Source organism: Grammomys surdaster, unplaced genomic scaffold (assembly GCF_004785775.1).
Source record: "Grammomys surdaster isolate TR1022 unplaced genomic scaffold, NIH_TR_1.0 64, whole genome shotgun sequence".
In the NCBI taxonomy this organism is placed as follows: Eukaryota; Metazoa; Chordata; class Mammalia; order Rodentia; family Muridae; genus Grammomys; species Grammomys surdaster.
Genome location: NW_021604566.1, coordinates 10,935,982 through 10,961,672, shown reverse-complemented (window position 1 = coordinate 10,961,672; position 25,691 = coordinate 10,935,982). Strand labels below are relative to the sequence as shown.

At 41.5% G+C, this 25,691-nt stretch overlaps 1 protein-coding gene across 1 annotated transcript in view; it reads left to right on the top strand.

Moving 5' to 3' along the window:
- Kcnb2 (potassium voltage-gated channel subfamily B member 2) overlaps positions 1-25,691 on the top strand; it is a 405,973-nt gene that overhangs the window by 311,205 nt on the left and 69,077 nt on the right. The gene's annotated exons all lie outside the window — the stretch shown is intronic.

Sequence of the window (25,691 nt, the reverse complement as noted above, 5' to 3'; positions counted from 1 at the left end):
CACTGTCAAATAGAAACACAATAATGTAAGCCATTTCTTTAATTTCCAAGTTGCCATATCAAAAAAGGTAAATATAACTGGGCAGTGGTAGCACATGCCTTTCTTCCCAGGACTCAAGAGGCAAAGACAGGTGGAGCTCTTGAGTTCAAAGCCAGCCTGGGGTACACAGAGGAATCCTATCTGAGATTACTTAATTAATTAATAATAAAAAAGTAAATGTAAACAGGTGTAATTAACATTAATGTCATTTATTTAACCCATATATCTAATAAACTATCATTTCAACATGTGATTAAAATAAAAATTATTAAACTCTTCCGCATAAATTTGGTGTATGTCTATTTTAGCAGCAGATTACAGCTGGTACTCATCATATCGCAAGGTCATCTGTGGCTGGAGACCACCATATTAGATTTACATAGTTGGCATCCAGGGGCGGCAAGCATCCACGATGACACAAAAAGCTGAGTATGAGCTGTAGAAAATCAATACAGGCCTCACTGGAAAGACTTTGGAAAAATCAATTGTCTGTGTGTAAAATATTTAATTGTCTCACTTAGATGTTGATGGACTAAATGTCCTTACCCATTTTCACATATCTGCAGACAGTTTCAGTATTTTATACCTTTTGAAAAAGTCCAGTAAGTAGCATTTCTTCTCTTCTTCTTAGCTCACTTTTTCTTGATTCTAAAGTTAGACATTTGTGAGTTAGTCAAATGAATTAAAGAGCATCATAAAATAACTTTTTTAATTTTTTAAAAACTAGCATTTATATTTCAGGAGAAAAGCAGATAACTAGTATATTGTTGCCTGGCAACATTTTCTTCTCTTGCCTCCATAGTCAGTTTCTCTCACTTGTTCAATTTATATAGAAGTTAGTTCACTGAGAGAGTGAGATTCAACAAGAGTTCCATATCCACGCACCTCTCTCAAGCACAGAGACATGGAGACTCAGAAGCAGCAATGGTAAACTGCACAGCTAGAAAAACTTTGACATGCCCACTCACCTTTTACAGCTAACTGCAGCATTCACATGTATTCACTGAGAAGCACAACCTTAAGCCATTCATTCTTTGAGTTAGTTTTCTATAGACTGCTTATGTATACTTACTATGTACCTTACACTGGAATCCAGGAGTACATAATCATAGACATCAAGAAGAGCACAGGCCCTTGAAGAAGCCAGATGTTGATGCCTGACACATATGTGGAAAAGATGGACAGGGTTGGGGAAGGAGCCTGGGGCCTGGACCACTGAAGGCCTTCCTGGGAGAAAGGCATGAAAGTGAACATGAGGCAACGAGCAGGAGTTAGGAGACTAGGGGAGAGCTGGCTGCAAAGAAAGAACACCCTGAAGAATCACATTTAACTGAGGCATCAGGAAACAAAGCTCTCCAGGGAGTAGAAGTCCATTATCTATTATGAGTGAGGATATACCTGAAGGGCACGGTGCTGCCATGACTCGGTCTGGGGAAGAACGCTGAGAGTCAGTTCACAAAGAGAAAAAAAGTAAGAGTAGATGGGGAAATGAAGGAAATGGAAGAATAAAAGGGGATTAACACTTCATTAGTCAGTGTAGATCAGGGGCTCTCCACCTTCCTGATGCTCTGCCCCTTTAATACAGTTCCTCATGTTGTGGTGACCTCCAACCATAAAATCATTTTCATTGCTACTTCATAATTAATTTTGCTACTGTTATAAGTTATAGTGTAAATATCTTTGTTTTCTGATGGTCTTTGGTGACCTCTGTGAAAGGGTCACTTGACCCCAAAAGGGGTCACGACCCACAGGTTGAGAAGCATTGTCATGGACGCTGAAAGCCTGCTTGGACTCTTTGATGAAGACGCAGTGGTCATGGGAAGAAGATCCACTAGGTGAAATACTGGTATATAGGCCTTGCATATTATCTTGATCAGCTCTCCAAATGGTGTATTTTGAAATGAAGGCAAGGATGGGTCTAGAAAGGTTGCCCATAGTCTCTGTGGAGAAATGGCGCATGAGAGAGAAGTGCACCTGAACTGCCAAGCCACAGGGCAAATGCACTCAGCCAATCACAAAAGGGGGCCATGGCTTTTCAAAGAGTATGGACTGGGATGTGGAGCATTTGTCTATCATGCATGTGGCCCTGCCTGACTCCCATCTCCAGTACAACACAAATAAATAAACAAATAAAATTAATTAATTAATTAATTAATTAAATGGAGGGAGAGATGGAGGAAGGACAGAGCAGGGAGGGAAAGGAAGAGGAGAAAGAAGAGGGAGAAAATGTAAGCTTTGGAGTTAATACAGTTGCGGTCTTTATATACTGAAAGTTCCTTAGGAAAGGTTGTTACACCATGTCTGTCTGGCCTTGATGTTAAGACCGGGCATCTCAGTATCTCTGGTGCCTTCCCAAAAGTGTAAGTCATTAATAATACACCTGCAGTGTCCTGAGCTGGCAGAGAGCTGACACATATCATTCCACATTTATCATTGCCTGTCTAGTTCATATAGTTTTCGTTTCTCACAACATTATAACAGGCAAACATCATGGAACAAGACCAGCCAAATTAAACAGCTTTGATCCTATTGTATGAGATTTAGAATGCAGACATGTCTTAAAGGAAACCACAGCCGTTAAAAGCAGCAAGTTTTTAGTTTTAGTTCTTTTAAAGAGTGCATTTGCAAGGAAAAAAATTACATTGCAAGCAGGGAGTAACTTTACCTCCCTAATGTGCCATTTAGTTGCTTTCTGCTGCACTTTGTTAAATAATTGTACAGAGCTGCATTTTCGATGTGCTAAGGGCCTGTGAAGAGTGTGCTTCCCTGCATGTAAGATGCTATAAAAATACTGTTTCTTGGTCTTTTAAGAACTTCGCTTATTTTTTCTTAAATTGATGCTGTACTAAGTGACATTCCTGTCAAGAGTACACAGAGATTCTCTTTTTTTTTTTCCACTGCACTTGGGTTTGTTTGTTTTGTTTTGTTCTGTTTTGTTTTGGTGAGGGAGTGTCCTAACCATTACAGTAGATAGCAGTGACATTTTATTGTGGGTTTCTTCCCTCCTTCCCCTCTTTCCCCTCCTCCCACTTTTTCTCTCTCTTTCATTTTCACTTTCATTTGCAAGGCAGTAGGAACTGGCCATTTCTTTACTTTCTTCTAATAAGACTACTCAGCCCCTTGCCCATTTAACTGGATCATTTTCTCCTATAGAGCTGTTTGAGCTGCTCAGAAATTGTATACATTATTCTCTTGCCTGACACGTGGTTTGCAAATATGTCTTCCAATGGTTAGCCTCTCTCTTTTGTGTGTTTTCATCTTGGTGTAAGGAACATGCCTGTTTTTGCTTTAGTTGAGCATGAGTAATTGTGTTAATTTTTGTTCACAGTGGTGAATTTGGATTTCTTTGTAGTTGTTTTAGCTGTTAAATCATTCTCAGATAAGGAACCCCAGGGGTGAATACAAGAATTTTTCAGTACTCGAACATATAGTTATTATGTTACTTGTAATTATTGCCAAGTCACTTCTGTGTTTGTGTTTACTAAAGTATTAACTACTTCAAATGAACATCGGTGTCTGTGACAGTTTGTATATGATTGGCCCAGAGAATGGCACTATTGGAAGGTGTGGCCTTGTTGGAGTAGGTGTGTCACTTTGGGTATGGGCTTTAATACCCTAGTCCTAGCTGCCTGGTCTAGCAGCCTTCAGAAAGAAGGTGTAGAACTCTCTGTTTCCTCTGCATCATGCCTGCCTGGATGCTGCCATGTTTCCACCTTGACGGTAATGGGCTGAATCTCTGATCCTGTAAGCCAGCCCCAATTAAATGTTGTCCTTACAAGAGTTGCCTTGGTCATGGTGTCTGTTCACAGCAGTAAAACCCTAATGAAGATAGTGTCTTACTGTGTGATGATGCTGAAGCATGCTGCAAATGCTGATCTAGCAGCAGCTATTCACAGGGAAGTATGTCACCAGTGGATTCTCTAGTCACTATCACTCACCTCATACAAATAAGTGCGTTAGGAACTGGCACATCTAGCTTAGAGAAATATACACATTGAACCCATCTCAAAACCTAGAAGGACGTAAGATGATAGTTGCAGGGTACAACTTGTTCCTTTCTTCGATATTGATACAGTAAAGCTGATGATAAAGGAGAGAGAGAGAGAGAGAGAGAGAGAGAGAGAGAGAGAGAGAGAGAGAAAGGCAGTGCTTGCTTTTCAACCAGAGTGCTTGTCTAGTCTGAAAAGAGTCGATTTATAGATGTTGACCCTCTATATATTTCATATTCCCCCAGTGGAAGCATATCAAGAGGTTCAAATTTGTAAATTATGGTTTGTGTGCGTGTGTGTGTGTGTGTGTGTGTGTGTGCATGTGTGTGTGTGTGTGTAACCTCATAGCTATTATATTATTTACTATAATGTAATTTTAGTAAAAATAAGAATTTGCTCATATATGTGCAAGCTACAGTCAAGAAGGGCTTTTGCTTCTTTATCTTCCTTGACAGACTTTCAGGGAGACTGACAGGTCCTGAGAGCTGAGAGTTCCCAAGGGTGGGCAGAAGCAGCTGGCACAACATGCAAAACAAGGCAAACCCCTTGAAACTCAGATGCTTTGGTCCAAGAGTGTCTTCATGCACAGGGTGCAATGAGGGACCCAACCTGTTGTGAGCAGTGACTTTGGTGGCAGGCCTCAGTGGGTGCCTCTCCCAGCCTGCGCAAGGCCTGGACTAGTTCCTGGTTAATCTCAATTTACTAGGCCCCCATACCCCAAACGCAAAGAAATGACTAATCCACAAAAGATTATGACTTCTATTAAAATAAATTCTGCATTGAATGCTTGTTACTACTTCTATGAGTTGCATTTCTGTTGTTATGCTGAAATACCACAACCACGGCAGCGTCCATATACATATATGTACATATACATACATCATATACATATATACACATATACATACATCATACATACACACACACACACACACACACACACACACACGTATACATACGTATACATAAAGAGTTTACTTGTGTGTATGCTTCCAGAGGGATAAAGAATCTATCATGGTAGGCATGGCAGAAGAGCAGGGGGCTGATTGATGGATCACATTGTTAACAGCAAACACAAAGCAGAGAGAGTGAACTAAAAATGGGTCAAAGCTTTACATTCTCAAAGCCTGCCCCAGAGGCATGTTTCCTCCAGAGGGGCATCCCATAATGTCTCTAAGCAGCACCACTAACTGAAGACAAAGTGTTAAAATGTTTATGGGGGCATTTCTCATTCAAAACAATTAGGATAGTATGTTTCCTGTGATGATGGCAGTCCTTGTTCTTGTAAGGGCTGTTACCAACTTGGATTTCTTTCAGAAATGCTAGACATTTGAAATTGAAACAATTTATAAGAAATTAAACCATATTTAATTTCTATAAGCCAACTTTAATACATCACACAAATACTTAATCTTCATTATAAATGAAACCTAGAACATAACTTATTTCCAAGTAAACAAGAAATAGTAGTTGGAACTTGCTAGTATTTTCCCATGGCCATTAGTTAAAATGGCTGTTAATTACACACTTATCTCTTTCTCACTCTCTCTCTCCCTCTCTCTCTCTCTCCCTCTCTCTCTCTCCCTCCCTCCCTCCCTCCCCCCTCTCTGCCTCCCTCCCTGTCTCTCTCTCTCCCCTCTCTCTTCAGTCTGTTGAGTTTTCCCCCTTTTCCCTTTGATTCTTTCTTAATCTTTTCTTTAATTTTAAATTATTTATTTATTTATTTATTTATTTATTCATTTATTTTGGATTCTCAAGACAGGGTTTCTCTTACTGGCTGTCCTGAAACTCACTCAGTATACCAGGCTGGCCTAGAACTCAGAGATCTGCCTGCCTCTGCCTAGGATTAAAAGTGTATGTCACCACCAATTTTACTTAAAACCTGAGATCTATAACATTTTGAACTGTGACTAAAATTTAAAGCATATGAAAATTTCCAGAACACTTACATTTAAAAGGTGCAATGATTTTTAAGATTTGGGGTTTATGTTGTCATTGTGTGCTTTGCTAGGAATCAAATCCAGAGGCTCAGGGATGATAAACAAGTGTTCCACCACCAAGCTCCATCCCCAGCCCCCCAAATCCTGATTTGATTGAAAACCTATTTATATTTTAATCATCAATCTTGGGATTTAACATGGAAGTTACAAAGAGTGGGGATTTCCAATCTTATTTATGAAAGATGGGTTGAGTAATAACTTACACTGGGTCACTAAAAGTTCTACCTTAACTGTTACTATAGTTGGAGAAGTCACCATTTTTCTTCACTAAGAATGTCTGTGAGCTCACAGGACACTTCTTTTCTAGCACATAGCCAACTTGGATGGAACTGGTTCTAGCTACCGAACACACAATTATAGCATCTTCACAATAACCCATAAAGGGCAGAGTAAAATTCTTCACCTATGACAGAACTCAGGTACCCAATGTCACAAGGACAGTTAAATGAAAGGCCATGACATAAACCCAGACTGCCATCATAACAGAGACATGGGTCTATACTACCCCAGGCACTTTTTGGTTACAGTGGAATGTTGTGGAGTATAGGGGTGATATTTTTTTTTAATCTCTCTGAAAACAGAAGCTAGAGGAATGTGTCTGTGTCCCCAGCACTTAGGCCAACACTGAGGCAGAAGGACTGTGAGTTTGAGGCCAGTACGAGCAACACAATGAAATTCTGTCCCAAAAATTAAAACAAAAATCATACAGTAAGTCAAATTAAGCTACCTCAGTGCTGCCTAGTAGGGGACATCTGATTTCATTAATAAATTCTAATGGTTTGTAAGCATCAGCCATTTGTTTCTGTGTAAACAGCACTCCTACAGGGCTTGTCAGTGCTGAAAGCAACTTGTCCTTTAAGTATTTCAAACATTCCCTCTGCAATCTGGTTTGCACTATTAATTTCACACTACTAAGAATGCGTCTACCAAGCAAAAGTAAGCCTTCCCAGCTTGGGCCTGTCAAAATGATAATACATTTTAAATTAGCGGAATTTTTATTATGTTTTTAAACATTTTAATGGATTTCAGAATCCACACCAGATAATTATCCAAAACTTCAATTCATCTAACATATCCCTAAAAGAAATAAAGACAAAAAAAAACAAAAAGGGAGGGACAGAGGGATGGATCGGTACGGGAGGGGAGGGGGATGAGGGAGGGAGGGACCAGCTCAGTGTCCTTTGGGCTGTCATCCCATAAGGAGGCTGTTGTCATTAGTGTAGTAACCTAAGAGTTAGGTTATGCATACAAAAGGCATCCATGGCCTACCTCCAGGAACTGGACTGGAGAGTAACCTGCCAACTTGTGCCAATGGGACTAATCATGCACACAGGGCGTGATTCCTTTCAGGGTGTAGTTCCTTTCTGCATACATACAGGTAGAAAAGTCCCTTACTTTCTAAGACCAGACACCAGCCTGCCTTGTGAATGCTTACTTAATCTGATCCTAACTGAAACCAATTACAGAAGCCATTAAATGCATAGTGGCTTCAGGTTGAGGAGCCCTGTGCCCCTTTGGTTCCCTAAAGACCCACCACTGTCCTTCATGCTCCTTAGTAAGAAAAGTTAGCACTAAGCGGATCTATAAAAGAGCAAAGCAGCTTCATTGTAAGGTTTATATCTTTATAATAGGTTTATATCTTTATATTCATTTGTATCTTTAAAAACGGGTCTTTTATTCTGAAGATGTTTTCCTATCTTTCTTCTGGTTTTTAAAATCAGAAACAAAAACCAGAACAGAAACTCCTTTGGGAGTTCCCCTCGTCGACACCCTCAGCTTGCTGTAGAGGAGGCATGAATAATTGATTGAATTTCCATTAGGATCAACCAGAGTGTATATTACCCACAGTGTGATGCATGGGGTGGGGGGAGCAGGAGATAATGATCCAGGGTCAAGACTAGGGAGTGAGAGCTTTGTCCTATGAATCCAAGCGTGTTCTGACCCATAATTGACTAACACAGGTGTGGAAAATAACAGAAAGACAGAAAATGACACTGGGACCTTTGGGCAGAATGTTGCATGGTGTCTCTCCCAGCATTTACTCTTTCTCATAGCTTGATTAGCTATCTGATGATCTTTCCAGAATGTTTGTAAGAGAATACAAATTATGCCCACCATGCTACATGAAATTTCCAGTTAATCAAATCTCGAGCAAGGGCTTCTGTTTGGTTTGAGAGTGGGTGTGAGACAAAATCAGAATGAGTGGTAACTACTCGTACAGTGTACTTGGCACATGGACAGCTCAGATTCAGAGTCTCTAACAGAGAATAATCTTTAGCCCACGCCTCCTACTCTGGTCATGTTTGCTTTCCAACAATCTCAGCTATGTCTCTTCCCCTCCACCCACAGCACCTGTCCAAGCAAAGCCATTAGAGTCCCTTCTCAGAAGTGTTCCCACTGGCCTTGGCTTATTAAGGACCAATCTGAGCTTGTTTTCTTCTTCTACTTCACATTTCGGATTGAAACACAGAACAACCTGGCATCGGGAAGGCCTAGGATGCCTGATCAATTCTTCACTCCCCAGCCATGTAGCCAGGAGTCACTCCCCACTTGGCTCCATTCTGTTCCCTCTGGCCAGCAGTTATAGGTGTTGTTTATTCCAAAGTTCCTAGTTCCAGGCTGTGCCTGTACTGCCTTCCTTTTCTTCACTATGCTCTTTCAGAGAAACTAGAAAGCTCCCTGAGGTCTAAGGACATATTTTTGGTGTGGATTTCTTGAGAACTTGTATTTTGCATGCGTAGAGAGCAGTACTTAGCACTCACCAAGTAGTTACTAAACAAAGATAATAATGACAATCCTCATCACTACCTACTCACTTAGAATAATCTCATAATAATTGCAAATAAATACTAATATTCCCCCCTTCCTAACTTGCATGTAAGCTGTCTTCCTCTTCAAAAGTCTCAGAATTTCCTTGTGAATGGCTCCTCAGTGAAGCAATCTTTAGCTATCCCAACTGCACTTTATCCTTTTGCTTTCTGGTATGTAAAATAGCCTGTTTGTGGTACACTTTGATAACACCCAGCTCTCAGCCTGTACTTTCAGGTCCAAGAAAGCAGAGGCTGGGATTCTTCAGCACCGTATCACCAGCTTCTGGAGTAAGACTTTGCCCATTGTGGTCATTCAATAAATACTTGTTCCCTTGACGTAATGGCTATTCCTGGTTGTCAACTTGACTATATCTGGAATGAACTACAATCCAGAATTGGAGGGCTCACTTGTGATCCAGATCTTGAGACTGGAAGACACAAGTTTCTAACCTGGATCTTGGCATGGAAATCTTGAGATATAGTGGGCATGAAAAGCTTAGGCCCAAGCAAGATAGTGCACGCCTTTAATCCCAGGAGACTAAGGCAAGGAGATCTCTAAATTCAAGGTCAGCCTGAGACAAAACAAGTCCCAGACTCAGGCATGGTGGTACATACCTTTAATCTGGGCAACACCGTCTTCTGGAGACCTACTTAAGGACATGGGAAGAAGGAAGATTCACTCTTCTTTCCCTGCTTGCCTTTTCTTGCCAGCACATCTGTTGGAATCTACTTCTACAGAAGACCAGCTAAATCAACTAGCCTCATGGGACTGAGCAACTACTAGATTCTTGGGCTTCCAATTCACTGCTAACCGTTGTTGGCTTAGTTGGACTACAGACTATAAGTCATCACAATAAATTTCCACGATAAAGAGAGACATTCTATAAGTTTTGTGACTCTAGACAACCCTGACTAATACACTTGACCTTCTGTTTCAGGGATTTACAAAGTTCCATTCAGATGGTAGAAAGAGTAGCAGAGAGCTGTTGGTAACAGACAGAAAACAGCTGAGTGTCATAACTTTCTCAGAGTGTACCCTTGGAATGCTATCTCCCTACGTGTGAGCTGGCAAGTTCTAGTCAGTTCCACTGAATAACAACCTTATTCCTTCATCACCATCACCTCTTTCTAATTTTTCCTTTTTTAAAAAAAAAATTAAACCAAAATGGAGGAATGTTAACATCCAACTAGAAAACAGAAACTTTTCTGCTCCAAAGGTTCAAGGGCTCTGTGTAGTAAAGGGCCGTGGAGGAGTCTCTGAAGTATCTTTAAGGTGGAAAACTGCCGTTTACATTTGGATGCACAGGTTCATTCTAAGTGCATGTCCTCTTACCCATTTGAAATGTCTACTGACCTTCACAAAATGAGTGTGATAAAATAGACACAGGTTCCTAAAACTGTCAACTGTTCCATCGTGAAAGTATTGACTTTCCCAGTTAAAAGCCCTAAAACGGTTGTCATGATAGCCACTTTGAACAAAGTTTGCCCAAAGCAATCTCTGGTGGAGCGTAGTTAGGTGATAGCACCTTGGGACTGCTCAGGAGCCAGTCTGGAGACACTCAGAAGAGTGTGGGTGCTTCTTATAAATGATGTCCTTGACTGGTTTGGCAATTCTACTTTATGCATTATTTTTAAGGTGAAAATTTTTATTTATTTCACTAATTTAAAAATAAATGGTAAAGTATGTTTAAAAAGAGTTGGAACTGTGCTTAAAGTAATTGCACATCAAATAGATTGCAGGTAAAATTGACTCCAGTCAAGGGCTATCTTGAGCTTATTCTCTGGGGAGCTATCCCAGAAGCACACCAGGCGCTCAGTGCCCGTTTGGTTTTTACACCGTGGGTTAGGGGTTTGCAGATGTACTAGTCAATTGCTCCACCATTTATAACCCTCTGCTTTAGACCTGTCTATCCACACAAGTAACACCAAATTAACATATCACTAAATACCATACTGTGAAACATATGTCCTGGTAAGAGAAATCAGGTAGCTCCAGGTGTGAGTATTTACTCACAGGAAAATGTTTCCACCATTGCTCTGAGAAATAGGCTCCATATAGGGCATGTCTTAGAGTCATGGGATAGAGATTTTGTTGTTGATAATATTCAGTAGCTTTTGTCAAAATTTATTCAAATGAATCTAATCTAAAGAGACTTTCATAAAAAGTAGCCCGAAGTGGAAATCCATCTGTCATGAATCTAATTAGTGAGCTAGTGTTGTGTTTTGAAAAGACAAAGAAACCAGGATATGTCTGGTAATGCCAGGTATGGAATGGTGGGAGGGGTGCCTCTATAGGCCCGTGCTAAGGCAACCCTTCCCCCTGAGGTATCAGCCATAAGACAATCGGTATAGTGTAGAATAGAATTCATTTAGGGCATGGGAAGGGGATTTGAGAAGGGATTAGAGGCAGAGAGAGGGGAGGCTGGCCAGGAATACTTTGAGAGAGGGGGAAGGGAGAGAGAAGAGAGGGAGAAATGAGCTAGGAAGTCAGGGAGAGTAAGAGAGAATAAGAGTGAACAGGGGTGAACAACCTCTTTTATAGTAAGCCAGGCCTACCTGGCTGTTGCCAGGTAACTGTGGGGCGGAGCCTAGAAGGCATGCTAACATTCCTCCATTTTGGTTTAATTTTTTAAAAAAGGAAAAATTAGAAAGAGGTGATGGTGATGAAGGAAACCCTTAGGTCTTTGTGGTTGGAGTGAGGGGAGTGCCAATCCCAGGGATCCCACCCTCTGGAATAGGTTACAGATAGAAACTTAGGCTACTGAGGCATACTTATCTAGATGGAGACTGTTTGGTCCATGAGAGGTAGATCTGGGTTCATGTTTCTTGGAGCTTATAAGTTTATAAAAGAAGTAAGTTTGTTAACAGCATCAACAGTCTTTAAGGTGACCTTAGGGAAGACTAAAATCATTTGTGGAGCAGAAAGAGCAATGCCTTTTTTTCTTCTGTCTAGGAGACAATATAAGTCAATTTAGCAAAATAAGAAACATTTTTAAATTTACATTTAAAAGACAATTAAAGAAAACTCAAAACCTTGACCTTGTGAATATGATAGTTGATCATATAGTTTAGCATGAGAAACACCTTAAGTTCATAGTTAAAAGGCAACCAAAGGGAACATATATTTGGAACTATGATAGCTGATAGTTTATTTAGCATGAGCAAATTTTTAAGTCTATAGTTAGAAGATAACCAAAGGAAACTTAAAGTTTGAACTTGTGGTTATACAGTTGGATCATCTAGTGGAATGTTTCATTAGAGTTTGGCTAATTTATAAGAACTCTATTGGTTAATGTTAGGACAGTGGCATAGCAAGCTGAGGAAATATGAAGCATTTAGTCACTGGAAACTGAGCTTAGATAAGAAAGTAAGAGAAGGTTGCATCTGTGAAAGCTTACATCTGGACTTATGTATCCTTTATAGTGAAGTCTGTTAGGCAAACCTGTCTGTAACAGATTGACTAATTAGCTAATATAGTGGTGGATTATCTTGGGGTAAGGAGCTAGAGGTCTGTTTTCTAGCTGTCAAGCTACAGTTAGCTTAGCTGTCAATGTAGTCAGAAATCTGGGAAGAATAAATTACAATCTAGGAGTCATGTATTAATTAAAATGACAGAGGTTGGTCTCCAGTCCACTACCTAAACAGTTTCCAGGTCCCTGTGGTCTCCATGACAACTTGGGCAGAATCAGAGAATCAGTCTGACCGTCAGGCCCAGAAGATAAGAAGCTTTTTCCTTTGCAATATGAATGTGAAAGAAATGAGTCACCTTGTCTTAGGCAATATGAGATATTTAACTCTCTGAGTATCCTTTCTTTGACCACAGTCTGGACAGCAGGACCACAAGCCCCGGCAGCAGGTAAAGCAATAGAGTAGTGTTTCTCAGTGATTATCATACCACAATCCAGGCAGTCTCGTTGCTATGTCCAAATCTTCTCAGAGATGCTGGGGGGGGGGGTGAGGAATCACTGTTAGGCTTTGGGAATCTCTCTCTGTCATAATAAGCTTAAACATTTAATGTTATATTTAGCAGATTTCTGACAAGTTTGAGAGCCAGTATCTATATAGCTTATCTGAGATAGACAACCTATGTTTCTTTAATTGCTTGTTCTAGAATGTATCTAGCAAATAAAGAAAACATATTGTAGTTTAATGACTGTGATGGTTTGTATATGCTTGGCTCAGGGAGTGGCACTGTTACAAGGTGTGGCCCTGTGGGAGTAGGCATGTCACTGTGGACATGGGCCTTAATGCCCTAATCCTAGCTGCCTGGAAGTCAGTCTTCTGCTAACAGCCTTCAGATGAAGATGTAGAATGCTTAGCTCATGCCTGCCTGGTTGCTATCATGTTCCCGCCTTGATGATATGGGACTTAATTTCTGAACCTGTAAGCCAGTCCCAATGAAATGTTGTTTTTATTAGAGTTGCCTTGGTCTTGGTGTCTGTTCACAAAAGTAAAATCCTAACTAAAACAATTACAATAACAAAAACAAGGCTAAACGTGTATTTAAGGCAGTGTAACCTTTTTATTATCGGAATTTTTTTTTTTTTTTTTTGGTTTTTGATTTTTCAAGAAAAGGTTTCTCTGTATAGCCCTGGTTGTCCTGGAACTCACTCTGTAGACCAGGCTCCAACTCAGAAATCCACCTGCCGCTGCCTCCCGAGTGCTGGGATTAAAGGCGTGCACCACCACTGTCGGGCTGTAAATCCTTAAATTAATATTAAAATCACTATTTACCAAGGCAGAATAGAAATCATATGACAACTTTTTATCTTAATTGCAGTGACTGTCTCAAGGTGAGGAAGCAGTGAGGTGGGAACTGCCCATAACAGATATGGCAGACAGTCATGAGACTGCCTTTAGCCAAGATAGCACTGAAGCACTAGCTTAAGAAAACCTTCTCTCACCACAACAAAGATGGTGCTGAAGTTATAGCTCCACCTGGAGAATAGTCACGCGTCATGCCTTAGAATGGAGCGGCAGAAGTGTGGCTGTGTATCTTAGAATGGAATGGTAGAAGTGTGGCTGTGTATCTTAGAATGGAATGGCAGAAGTGTGGCAGAGACAAACAGAGGAATCTAAGTGGGAATGCTTAAGCATAGGTGGCCGCTTGGCATGGGGGTGAGGGGGGAGGCGGGGTGAGAGAGCAAAAGCCTGGGGATGAGAGGCAGTGCCTGTAACTGTGTTCTGTCTGCCAGCAACTCCACTCCAGCCCACACTGTGTGTGCTGAGAGGGCTGAGGCTAGCCACTGCAGGGGCAGCAGAGTCAAGGCGGCAGGGACCTGGGAGCAGAGAGTAAGCAGCAAGAGAATCAGGAAGGCGGTCCAGTAGGGAGCCTGTAAGTAGCAGTGAAGACATTCCCTTTTGGGTGAGGATAGGAGTTACTAATTACCCCTGCCTTCATTCTGAGGATAGATTGATAACTAGAAAACAGCTGCAGCTGGGCCAGATCACCAGGTCGTCACACAGTGAACGGGAGGCTGAGCTCAGGCCAGTGCGTGAGTGGGCAACAAGGAGACGGTTTCACGCAGGCCTGGGATTTTGCAACAGCGAGCAACGGAATCAACTCAGAGGAGAGAGGAAAATATCATCCAAGGGAAAATGGTACCACAGGGTGGCCCCTCCCTTGGGGCCAGAAGACATTTACACTGACCAGTGTGGAGGACAGAGTTTACCAATTCGCCAGTGTTGGGACGGATAGGTCTATCGAGCGATCTGGGTTTGTATATCTGAGTCATGGGAAATGTGAATCTGTGATTTCCTGGATCCAAGTCTGACAGCACCAATATTGTGCTTTTTAAAAAAGAAACCAGGATATTTGGTAGAGCCAGGTATGGTACGGTGGGAGGGGTGCCTTGGTGGCTAGACTATGCTGAGGCATCCCTTTCCCCTGAGGTGTCAGCCATACGATGGCTATAGTATAAAATAGAATTTTTTTAGGGCATGGGAAAGGGAGTTGAGAAGGGAGTAGAGCCAGAGGGGAGTAGAGGGAGAGGGGAGGGGAGGGGCTGGCCAGGAACACATGGAGAGAGGAGGGAGAGGAGGAGAAAGAGATTAGGAAATCAGGGAGAATAAGAGAGTAAGAGAATAAGAGACCAAAGAGGGGGCAAACAGCCATTTTTATAATGATTTTTATAATAAGCCAGGCTTACCTGGCTGTTGCCAGGTAATTGTGGGGTGGAGCCTAGAAGGAATGCTCACTTTTTACTTCTCAAGGTAACATGTGCATTCTCAGGAGCATGTTGTCTAATTCATTAAAATAAATGTTACAAACAGCAGATAATAATGTTATTCGTCAGTGAAGAAATATTCTATAACCCAGTATGGGTGCATTGGGTATTTTGGGTTTTACGTTCAATTACTTCATATTCCAATTATTGTTTTCTAGTATTCATATGCTCTCATTTTTTTTCTTAGTTATTATTTTTATATTGTATTTTAATTTCAACATCTCTCTTCCCTTTCCTCCCTCAAAACTCTCTCATGTAACCTTCTCCACTATCCTTTAAATTCACAGCCTTTTCTTTCATCACTTGTTATTGCATGCATACATATATTTATAGTACAGTATTATAATACACACACACAAATATATATATAATATATATATATATATATATATATACACACACACACACACACACATGCCAAGTACCAGCCTCGACTTAGAGAAAGGTTCTGAGAGAAGAAGTATCTGGGAGCTGCAAAACAAACAACTTGAAGTCAAATCATCGGTGACAAGCTGACAACCTTTGTTGTTCCAATTGAGACAAGCTTTCTAGATTGTGCTTTCTTTTTATCTATCTGTGTGTGTGTACACATGCATGTGCATGTGTGTGTGTGTGTTCTGCTCAGGACAGCTTTTTCTTGTTATTCTAAACACTCTCTAGAAAGCTCATCTCTTGCAGATCAAAGCCCAGGTTTTTTTTATTTAGACATCAGTTCAGTTATTACCCCAGGTTCTCTTTGGAATCAGCAACCCATATGATCCAAGCCCCTTGATTCTTAGAAAGGGACAGCAAGTATAAGCACAGACAATAAGATAACTGGGTGGTAACCCACCCTGAAATTACCATTCCTACCACACCTGGGCCTGGACCTAAACTGCCTCTGTACCAGGTTGACTTTGAACTCAAAAGTCTACCAGCCTTTGTAAGCATAAACAAAACAAAACAAAAAATAACTTAACTGGGTGTGATTTTGCTCTGTGATCACCATTCCCATTCTCCTTATCTCCTTCCTTGGTATCTTTTTGACAAGCTGGCTTATAGTGCATCTGCCTCTGTTTCTCTCAATCTGTGAAGCTTCTTAAACAATTCATATTGCATCTTTTTTCTTTGCATAGTTAAAAAAGTACATATATTTTTGAACTCATGTTTTCAGCATTTTTTCCCACAGCCTTAAGGGCTGTCCTGAAATTCACAGCATTCTACTATTTTGCTGAGACATTACACACACCCTCACACACCCCACCCCAGACTCAGGCTGCCTCTGATTATCATGGAGTCATTAACCTTGGCAGAGAATACATTCCTAAAAGGAGGAACATGGAGTAAAATACATATATTTTTATACAAACAAGCCTTATACCCATAGCAACCATCAACACTCGTGGAGGCCAGTCTCTGCTGGCTCTGTTCCAAAGGCAAGAACCATGTCATTCAGTTCCTACCATGGACCACCATTTGAGTATAAATAAGGTTACTTGTATGCTTGTTTTTCAGGTCTGACCATTTGGCACTGGATAACTCATTTATGCACTCTTTCCTAGGAAGGAACACCTCTCCTGCTCCCAGCTCTACTTAGTTTCTGTGGTGCTTTGTTTAGGGTTGATGCTTGGGCTTTCCCCCATCCAGTTTTAAACATTTATTAGTGTCTTTTTTGTTCAGCTCATGTCTAGGCAGTCATGTTGGTGAGACTTCACAGGTGTAACTTCTGATATTACACAGAGACAATCACACAACAAATTTCTTGATCCTCTGGTTCTTAAAAGCTTCCTGCCCCATCTTCGGAAATGTTTCTTGAGCCTTAGGTGTGAGAATATTTTGTAGATGTATCCACTGAGACTAGGATCCATAACTCTGCATTTGATTAGTTGTGGTTTTCTATAATGGTCTTCATCTGTTGCAAAGAGAAGATTTCCTTGATGAAGGATTAAGACAACACTTATCTGTTGGTATAAGAACAAATGTTCCCTGTTGTTAGGTATTATGCTGGTTTAGTAAAATAGTGGTTGTAGATCCTCCAGTAACCATGACTTCACTAGCACTGAATCAGTTAAGTTAGCTAAGTTTCTAGTACAGTCATGGCATTACTTTTATTGAGCAGGCTTAAGTCTAATTGTAAAGCTATTGGTTAGATCCAAGATATATATGCAACTAGAACTTGTAGGGCTATCATGCCCTGCTGGCACTGATGTGCTTCATAGGCATTGTAGATGGATATGACAGTTGCTTACCTCCCTCCTTTGAAAGCTTGCTTGGTCCCTTCTAGTACCAAAATGCTAGTATCAGGAAGAAGATATGCAGGTCAGTTCTAGTTGATGACTCCCCAGGAAAGGACTCACTCTTAAAAGAGACACTAGTAAGCTTATAGTCCCAGAACTTGGAAGTGGAGTTAACCTGGGCTACAAAAGACCCTGTCTCAAAAAATAAAAAAATAAAAATAAAAATAAATAATAAAATCCTCCCTTTCTTGCATTAGTTATAGTCCAGCCAGACTAGAAGATGTGAGATAAAATGTTCTGGATTGATTTGGTACAAAAAAAAAAAAAAATTGACAGTCTCACAGCAGAGTAAGCTTGAGTCGTAGCTGACACCTATGTCAATGGAGACTCCATTACCATCTTTGAAGATTAAAATGTGGTCCCTGGAAACATCTCAGTATCACTTCTAATTATTTACTGTCCCATGGAACAGAGTCTATTTCTTCCTTCAAAGTCCTCATTTATCGAAACAAAAACTGGGCATGCAGCCAGAATTGGGATAAAAAGGGTAATTGATGGAGAATAACAGCTTTCCCTAAAGGTGAGCCCACCCAAGCTACCACCAGTTCTGTCCCTACTGTAGGAAAGAAAAGCTTCTAGCTTATGAGGAGCTTAGAGAGAGGAACAGACTCTAGTTAGTTACCTGCCCTTGTGGGTAAAGACAAAAGGTTCAAGCCCTTGGAAGGCAATGAGAAGTGTCTGTGCACCTGGGTATGGAAGGAAGAGTAAACAAGGAGAGACTCAGGGACCATCATTATGGCTCAGTCACATCAGAAGGGACAAGTGAACTATACTAAATTAGACTTTCATTGACTTGGGAACTTGTGCCTTTGTGAATAGGAGGAAAGATTTTCAAGTTATATACATGTTTCAAATATATAAGGGACTCCCCAGCTTACCTGCTGTGTTGTTAAGCTGATGTACAGAAGCACAGTACCAATGTGGGACAAGGATAACAAACTCAACTCAAGAGCAAAAATGACACTGAATGACTCAACTTAAAAATGGGCAAAATACCCAGGCGGTGGTGGTGCACGCCTCTAATCCCAGCACTTAGGAGGCAGAGGCAGGCAGATTTCTGAGTTCTCGGCCAGCCTGGTCTACAGAGTGAGTTCCAGGACAGCCAGGGCATTACAGAGAAATCCTGTCTCAAAAAACAAAAAAACAAAAAAAACAAAAAAGCAAAAAAACAAAAAAACAAAAACAAAAAACAAAAAAATGGGCAAAATAATTAGAAATTTTTAAATAGTGTTGGGGTGTGGGGCACATAAATGAAATGGCCTATGTGTGGGTCAGAGGACAATCTGCAGGAGTTAGCTCTCTTCTTCTACTATATGGGACTCAAACTCATATCCTCAGACTGGGCATCAGCGCTACGTAAGTATCAGGGAAAAGCTAGTCAAGACCATGCTGAAATATTACCTCACACCTGTTCAGATGTCTACCTTGTGCTTGTCAGTTTTTGTCAACTTGGCACAAACCTAGCCACACCTACCTAGAAAGAGGGTCCCTAAACTGAGGAATTGTTTCCATCACATCAGTCTTCGAATGTCTGTGGAGGCATTTTCTTGATGGATGATTGATAATGATACTGGAGGTAGTTGCAGCCCTGGGCAGATGGGCCTGAGATATGGAAGAAAGGAAGCTGAGCAAGCCAGAGGGAACAAGCCAGTAAGCAGTTTCCCTCTGTGGTTTCTGTCAGTTATTGCCTTGAGTTCTAGCCTGACTTTCCAAGTTGTTATTGGTCATGGTATTTATCCCAGCAATAAAAAGCAAAGTGGAACAGCCATGATCAGCAAAGGAATGGGAAATCACTTGTAAAGTTTGGAGAAAACAGAAACCTACCTTGGGTAAAATGTAAATTAGTGGAGCCACCATGAAAAACAATGTGGAAGTTTCTCCAAAAACTAAAAATAGAACTATCATATGATTGAACAATGCTGTATCTAAGAACATATCCAAAAGAATTGAGATCAAGATTTCAAAGTACTGTCTTTCACTTTCATTGCAGTCTTACAGTAGGTAAAGCCTGGAAACAGCCTACAGGTCCATCAACAGAGGAGAAAATAGAAAATCTATGGTGGCTACATAAATAGAATATTATCCAATCTTAAAAATGAAATAAACCATTGTGACAGCATGGTAGGTGAGATAAACTAGGCTCAAGGGACAAATAGTATACAATTCCATGTATGTGTGGTTATAGAATAGCCATGCTGAGACACAAAATAAAATGGTTTCCACAGACTGAAGAGAGGGAAGTAGGTTCATGTGATTAAAGTTTTAGTTGTGCAAGATATAGGTATTCTAGTGACCTGATGTGAGACATTGTATTTTAACAATCTGCATCAGGCACCTGGTAATGTTTTAAGAAGACTGCTCTCAAGTAAGTATTACCACCACAGTAAAAATAAATGTTTAAGGCTGAGCAGATAGCTCAGTGGGGAAGAGCGCTGGCTGTATATGCATGAGGACCTGGGCTCAGATGTCCAGCACACTTGTAAGTACCAGGTATGGCCATGTTTGCTTGTAACCTCGGCTAGAGGAAGGTATAGGAAACAGAGACAGGAGGATTGCTGTGATCTGATGCCTAAACAACCCAAAAACAACAAAACAGCAAATTATAAGCTCCTGAATCATTGAAAGTCCCTGCTTAAAGGGACAAGATAGTGTTATAGATCAGGGCACCTGATACCCTCTTCTGGCTTCTGCATGCATGTGCACTCTCTTACACACATATAACACACATAACACATACATATAGCACATACACACACACACTCACAACATACATATAACATATACACACAACACAGAACACACACATATAAAACACACAACATATATACACACAACACACATATAACACATACAACATACCCACACATCCTCACAATACATATATAACACAATACATTCACATATATAAATAAGTAAATAAAACCTTAGAATCCAGTGTGTAAAGTATGCCTATACTCCATGTATAGGCTAAGGCAGGAAGATCAAGTCTTCTAGGCCAGCCTAGGCTACAATAACAATTTCAACTCCAGCCTGAGGCACATAGTATGGCCCTGTCTCAAAAAATAAATAAATAGAAATTTCAAGCACAGAGAAGTCAAATATTATGGATGCTTTGAAATAGAGATGAATGTAATCAAGGCTAGATTCTTATGCAGTCATTGTTCTTCTTGTCCTCACCTATTCTTTGAGCCTAAATGAGTTTCAATTCATTAAGTAAGAATGTAAACATTCCTCTTGCAACATTTGCATCTGAGAGGAAATTGTCCTGTTGTGGAAAAGAGCAGGGTTATGTTTCTACTCTTACTTCCTGCTCCTGTATGTGACCTCTGAGTTTTGGCTGTCTCAAAAATTGTTATGATGAGGACTTAGGGATAATATACCCCAAATACTTTGCTGATGGCTTGTGTCAAAGCACTAAGTAAATGGGGGTTACCAATAGAGCAGCAATTGTGAAATATAAACAAAATGTCTGAGGGGCCAGCAAGATGGCTCAGCAGATAAGTCATCAGCCACCAAGCCTAAGTGAGGATTCATGTTCAATCCCAGGGACCCACTTTGTAGGAGGAGAGAAACAATTCCCACAAGCTGACCTCTGACCTCTGTCTGCACACTTTGCATACCTGTACACATTCGTACAGGATAAGTAAAAATACAATTTAAAAATAAATAAATAGAATACTTAAGACAAAGCTAAACAAGATGGCCTCTAGCTCTGTCTTGTTTGTTTGTTTTCCCTCACAATAACTGTGTGTCCTGAGTGACCTTGTCAGTGAACCTTTCTGATTGTCAGTGTCATGTAATAATGTAATATTTCATGTAATAGTATCCGACCTGACACCCTCACAGAGTTACCAAAGGGTCACATGAGGTGGCAGAAGCATGTTTATTAACGCTAAGAGCTTTGCCTGATAGGAAATATTGCCAAAAAAGATGAAAATATATGGAGAGACACGTGCACAGAAAATCCAGACGCATGCAAGATCTATCCAGTAGTTGTTGATAAATAAGTGAATGAATTAATGAATGAATGAATGCCTCAAAAGGCTCCCTTCATGTGAGACACTAAGCTCTTGATTGCTGGCCTTAACAGAGAAAACACGACAAAGGCAACCCAAAGCAGAGCTAGCAAGTATTCTATCTGACATGTGATAAACTAATAATCCTTAGCTTGAATAATCATGACACAGAAGCCCCCACATGCACATCATGCATACACACACACTCACACAATGACAGCAAGGATTTTAAAAATGTTAAAGTGTTTAAACTTATGTTGGACTTCGGCATGTAACTCAGTGGTAGAGCTTTTGCTTTACATGAGCGAATCTGTGGATCAATTTCCAGTAACACACACCCACAACTGCATGCACACACACAATACACACATATATGAACATACACACATACATACATGTATGCATCATACATGCGTGCAGTCATGTACATGTACATGCATGCATACACATACACTAACTTATCACATATTATTTAGATGACAATTTTTTTAAAAGCCCCTGTGCTTTTATTTTAAAGTAATTCTTAGACAGCAAATGCTTGAGAAAATACAGTTTGTATTATAGGAGACAGAATAGCTTCTTTCCTATGATGTGAGGTAGAAGTGTTTAATATCATGTAGTGTGTCAAGTCAGAACTTCACTAGTGACTGTTGCCCATGAGAATTGTCTCTTCATACGAATCCTTTGTGGTTTAACAGAGAATTGTGACCAAATGTAGTCATCAAGAGAACAGCTACAATCTTTCCTTAGCCAGGAAGGTAGCCCTTTGCTGTTTAAGAACAGTCTGTCCAGATAAAAAGAAGCCTCAGCTTCTGCAAGCTTGTCAGCCTCCCCTGCCCCACCCCCATAGCCTGCTGAATCACTGGCCCTGTGGGTACTTGCTTGCTCAATGAAGAGTGCCTTGGGAGAACTGGTTCGTGGTGTGTCTTAAGGAAACTGCTCCTTTTGGCAGCATCTGGTTATGACCCAGCTTCTCAACAGTGCAGCTGTGATTATAATTGACTGGCATTCTGAGCAGAAAGGACAATGACCATGTTTCTCAGGCACATATCTCTGGCAGAAGAGCCCTACGCCTGCCCAGCATGTCCCAGTCTCCCTTTAAACAGCTTGGCTCTGAGTATTCATCTTTCATTTGTTCCCTCCTTCCTCCATCAGGTCTAGTGTAGTACTCTGTGTGCAGTAGGATCTCTGGAGAGTCCTTTTAGAGTTAATATGCCTGGCTTTTGGTTTTCTGGGTGACAAGAAAAATCAGAAGAAAGTCTTTTATATTTTCATGTATCTGTTGAGAAGGCTTCTGTGGCTCTAACATCTATCTTGAAGTGCCTGGCACTAGTACCTTGCTGTGAGTGACACATGGTAGTTATGGTGACAAGGAGTTCATATGGAAGAGGACAGCTTTCCCAACAGGCTTCCTGTGAAAGGAGCATGCAAATGTGGAAGCACGGTCTACATCTTTTGATTAGTCTCATTCATGAGACTAAGGAAGCACAACTATGAAGAAAAGCCTGGGCTCTGTATAGCTCCTACATATGCAGCAGCAAGAGAAAGGACAGGAACTTAACGTGACTTCAGCTCCCGGCTGCAACAGATGCCAGGCAGCCTTCAGTTTTAAAAATAAGAGAAACTTGACCCAAGTTTTGGATCTTCCAAAATTGGAAAGATAAAAGCAGTGGGTGGCACCCCACCAAGGCGATCTTACGAAGATGATGTTCAGGAAATTGTCTGTTACAGAGCATACTCAGAGAATTGTTAGTTGCTGTCCACAGAGTCTCTGGCAGGGCTATGCTGACCAGCACAAGAACCTCAACAGTGACAGGCATCTGGCCAGAGAGTAGAGATGCTCTGCCCTTCCTTGTTGGAGCAGCAATGGAGAAGGAAAATGGTGTAGACCTGTCACGGCTCCATGGGACTGTGATGTCCACTCACAAGTATCTTTCTTACCATTAAGTACTGCCTTCTGTTGTGGGTCATTTGCAGCATGGCCAGGACTGGGCAGATTGCGTTAGGCAGAGAGATCCACAAGGTAATAATATCTGCTACCCTTCAGGCTTTTGCGCAATCCAAGACCCTCTTCCTACAGACCACACCAGTTTCCCCCGCTGTGAGGGATACACCATTGAGGGCCACTCAGACACAAGTTTAGCCAATAAAACATCTCTGTTAGTTGGTCAGTGACTACACTCCATGCTTGAGACTCTAGCCAAATACAGTGCCAAGCCTTTCTCAAGGTGACCTTATAAACACAAAATTCATATGCCAGGTTGACACAGCTTGGTGAGCAAGAACAGTTGGCCAGAAGAAGAACTACAGAAGCCAAAAAGCAAGGTTAGTGCATTTCAGGTCTTTCCTAGGAACTAATGAATTTAATGGATTAGGCCTTTGTTCTAGTTTTGGCAGGTGTTGTTGCTTATCTGCTGGGCTCCAGGGCCTGGATAGCACTTCCATCATGGCGATAGTTCTACTAAGGTCTGGGGACCTGTTACACCCCTCTCTAGAAACAGATTTTCCTAAAACTCCCAAAGCCTTTTTGCTTGGCAGGGAAGATATTTCGGTTTTTTGGTTTTTTGTTTTTTGTTTTTTTGTAAGCAATCCAGGTGTCTTCCTACAGACAGACACCAGTTTCCCCTGTTGTAAGGGATCCGCCATTGTGGACCATTCAGACACAAGTTTTAGCCAAAAGGAAGTCTCTATTAGCTGGTCAGTGATTACATTGGGTGCTCATCGATTTAACACAGGCTGGCCTCTAACTTGCTTTGTAGCCAAGGGTTATCTTGAGTTTCTTACCCTGTTGCCTCTAACTCATGAGTGCTGGGATTATGGGTATAGGTCACCATGTCCACTTTGTGCAGTGCTGGGGACTGGGCCAAGGAGTGTGTGTGTGTGTGTGTGTGTGTGTGTGTGTGTGTGTGTGTGTTTAGCCTTTCACCTACCGAGCTAAATCACAGCCAGGAGTTCCTATTCTCTGATTGAAGCAGGGTTTCTTGCTATAGTGAGACTTGAGACACATACACACACACACACACACACACACACACACACACACTGTGCAGCCTTTTTTCATTTCCAGAAGAGACACCAAGAGGCACATGTGGACTTGCCTGTTTCTGCCCACTCAGATCTACAATTTAAAAGCAAATTTACTGTGACTTGCTCCTTTTGCACTAGGGAACTCTTCCTTTTCACTTATCTTTGAATTTGAATGGGACATAATTTCAATTGTCAGAAAACTTAGCACTCCTGTATCTCTAAAAGCCATCTTCAGTAAAGTAGCTTTGCTTCAGAGACATCAGTGGACTCACTAAAATTGTCAATACTATCTTAAAGTTGGAGTCTTAGACTGGATTTTATCCTGCCCATGATGAACCCTCTGTCAGACCAGAACCTTTTCAGTCCCTGGCAACCTGGCTGCCTGGGAATCTGATTCCTGCCTTGGTCTGTATGTAGTGCCATCCCACGTGCAAAAGTGGCAGGCCAGCTCCAGGTACCCAGGTACCCTGAGCCTTGGCCCACACTCCCTGGGCAGCTAAAGCATGGGAAACTACATAGAGACTTGGAGAGGAAGACAGTTGTTCAAAGGCAGAGCGGGGACAGCAGACTGAGCAGATGAAATGTTTACACTGCGGGTGAGGCTCTCCACTCAGCCGCCAGAAACAAACAACATCTGTTGTGGTCCTGTAGGGCCCAAAGGTTCTCATCACACCCTGTCAGAAGCAGTCAGGGGGCTGGCCTGACTGTGTCACCATCTGTGTGCCAGGGACTCCAGCCAAATGGCCTGGAACTGGAGAGCTTAATTTCTCTCCATCCAGGCTGCATCAAGAGAAACCTCGGAACAGATGAGAAGCCTTCTCTTCACCCTCGCCTACCTGATCTGCCCCAGTCTCACCAGAAGCACACGACTGCTAATTTGCCATGATCAGGAACCTATGGAGCTGCTTTCCACAGACAGACTCTGCTCTCCCATGCCCTCCTCCAACCCTCAACTGCTGCTACTTTGGAGCCCAGAGAATACTTGATAAGAAGCTGAAGAGCCAGGGATGCAGTTTTGAAAACAATGTCGGTTGGTCCTGTCATGTTCTCTCAGAAAGACATGCACTGGAGACCTTCCTCTAGGCCTCTGTAGGCAAGACTTTACTCCAACAAGTCTCAGATGACTGACGGTGTTCATTCCGGAGAGAAGGAGAAAGAGGCACCACCCCATAATAAACAGGGTAGCTGCATCCACCCTCATTTTATCCACAGCCCCCTCCCTTCCCTCTCTAGAAGTAGCACTTTGCAGGCAAACTCAGAATCCCCTGGGAGCTCAATCACACCCTCTCCACCCCCCAATCTGCATC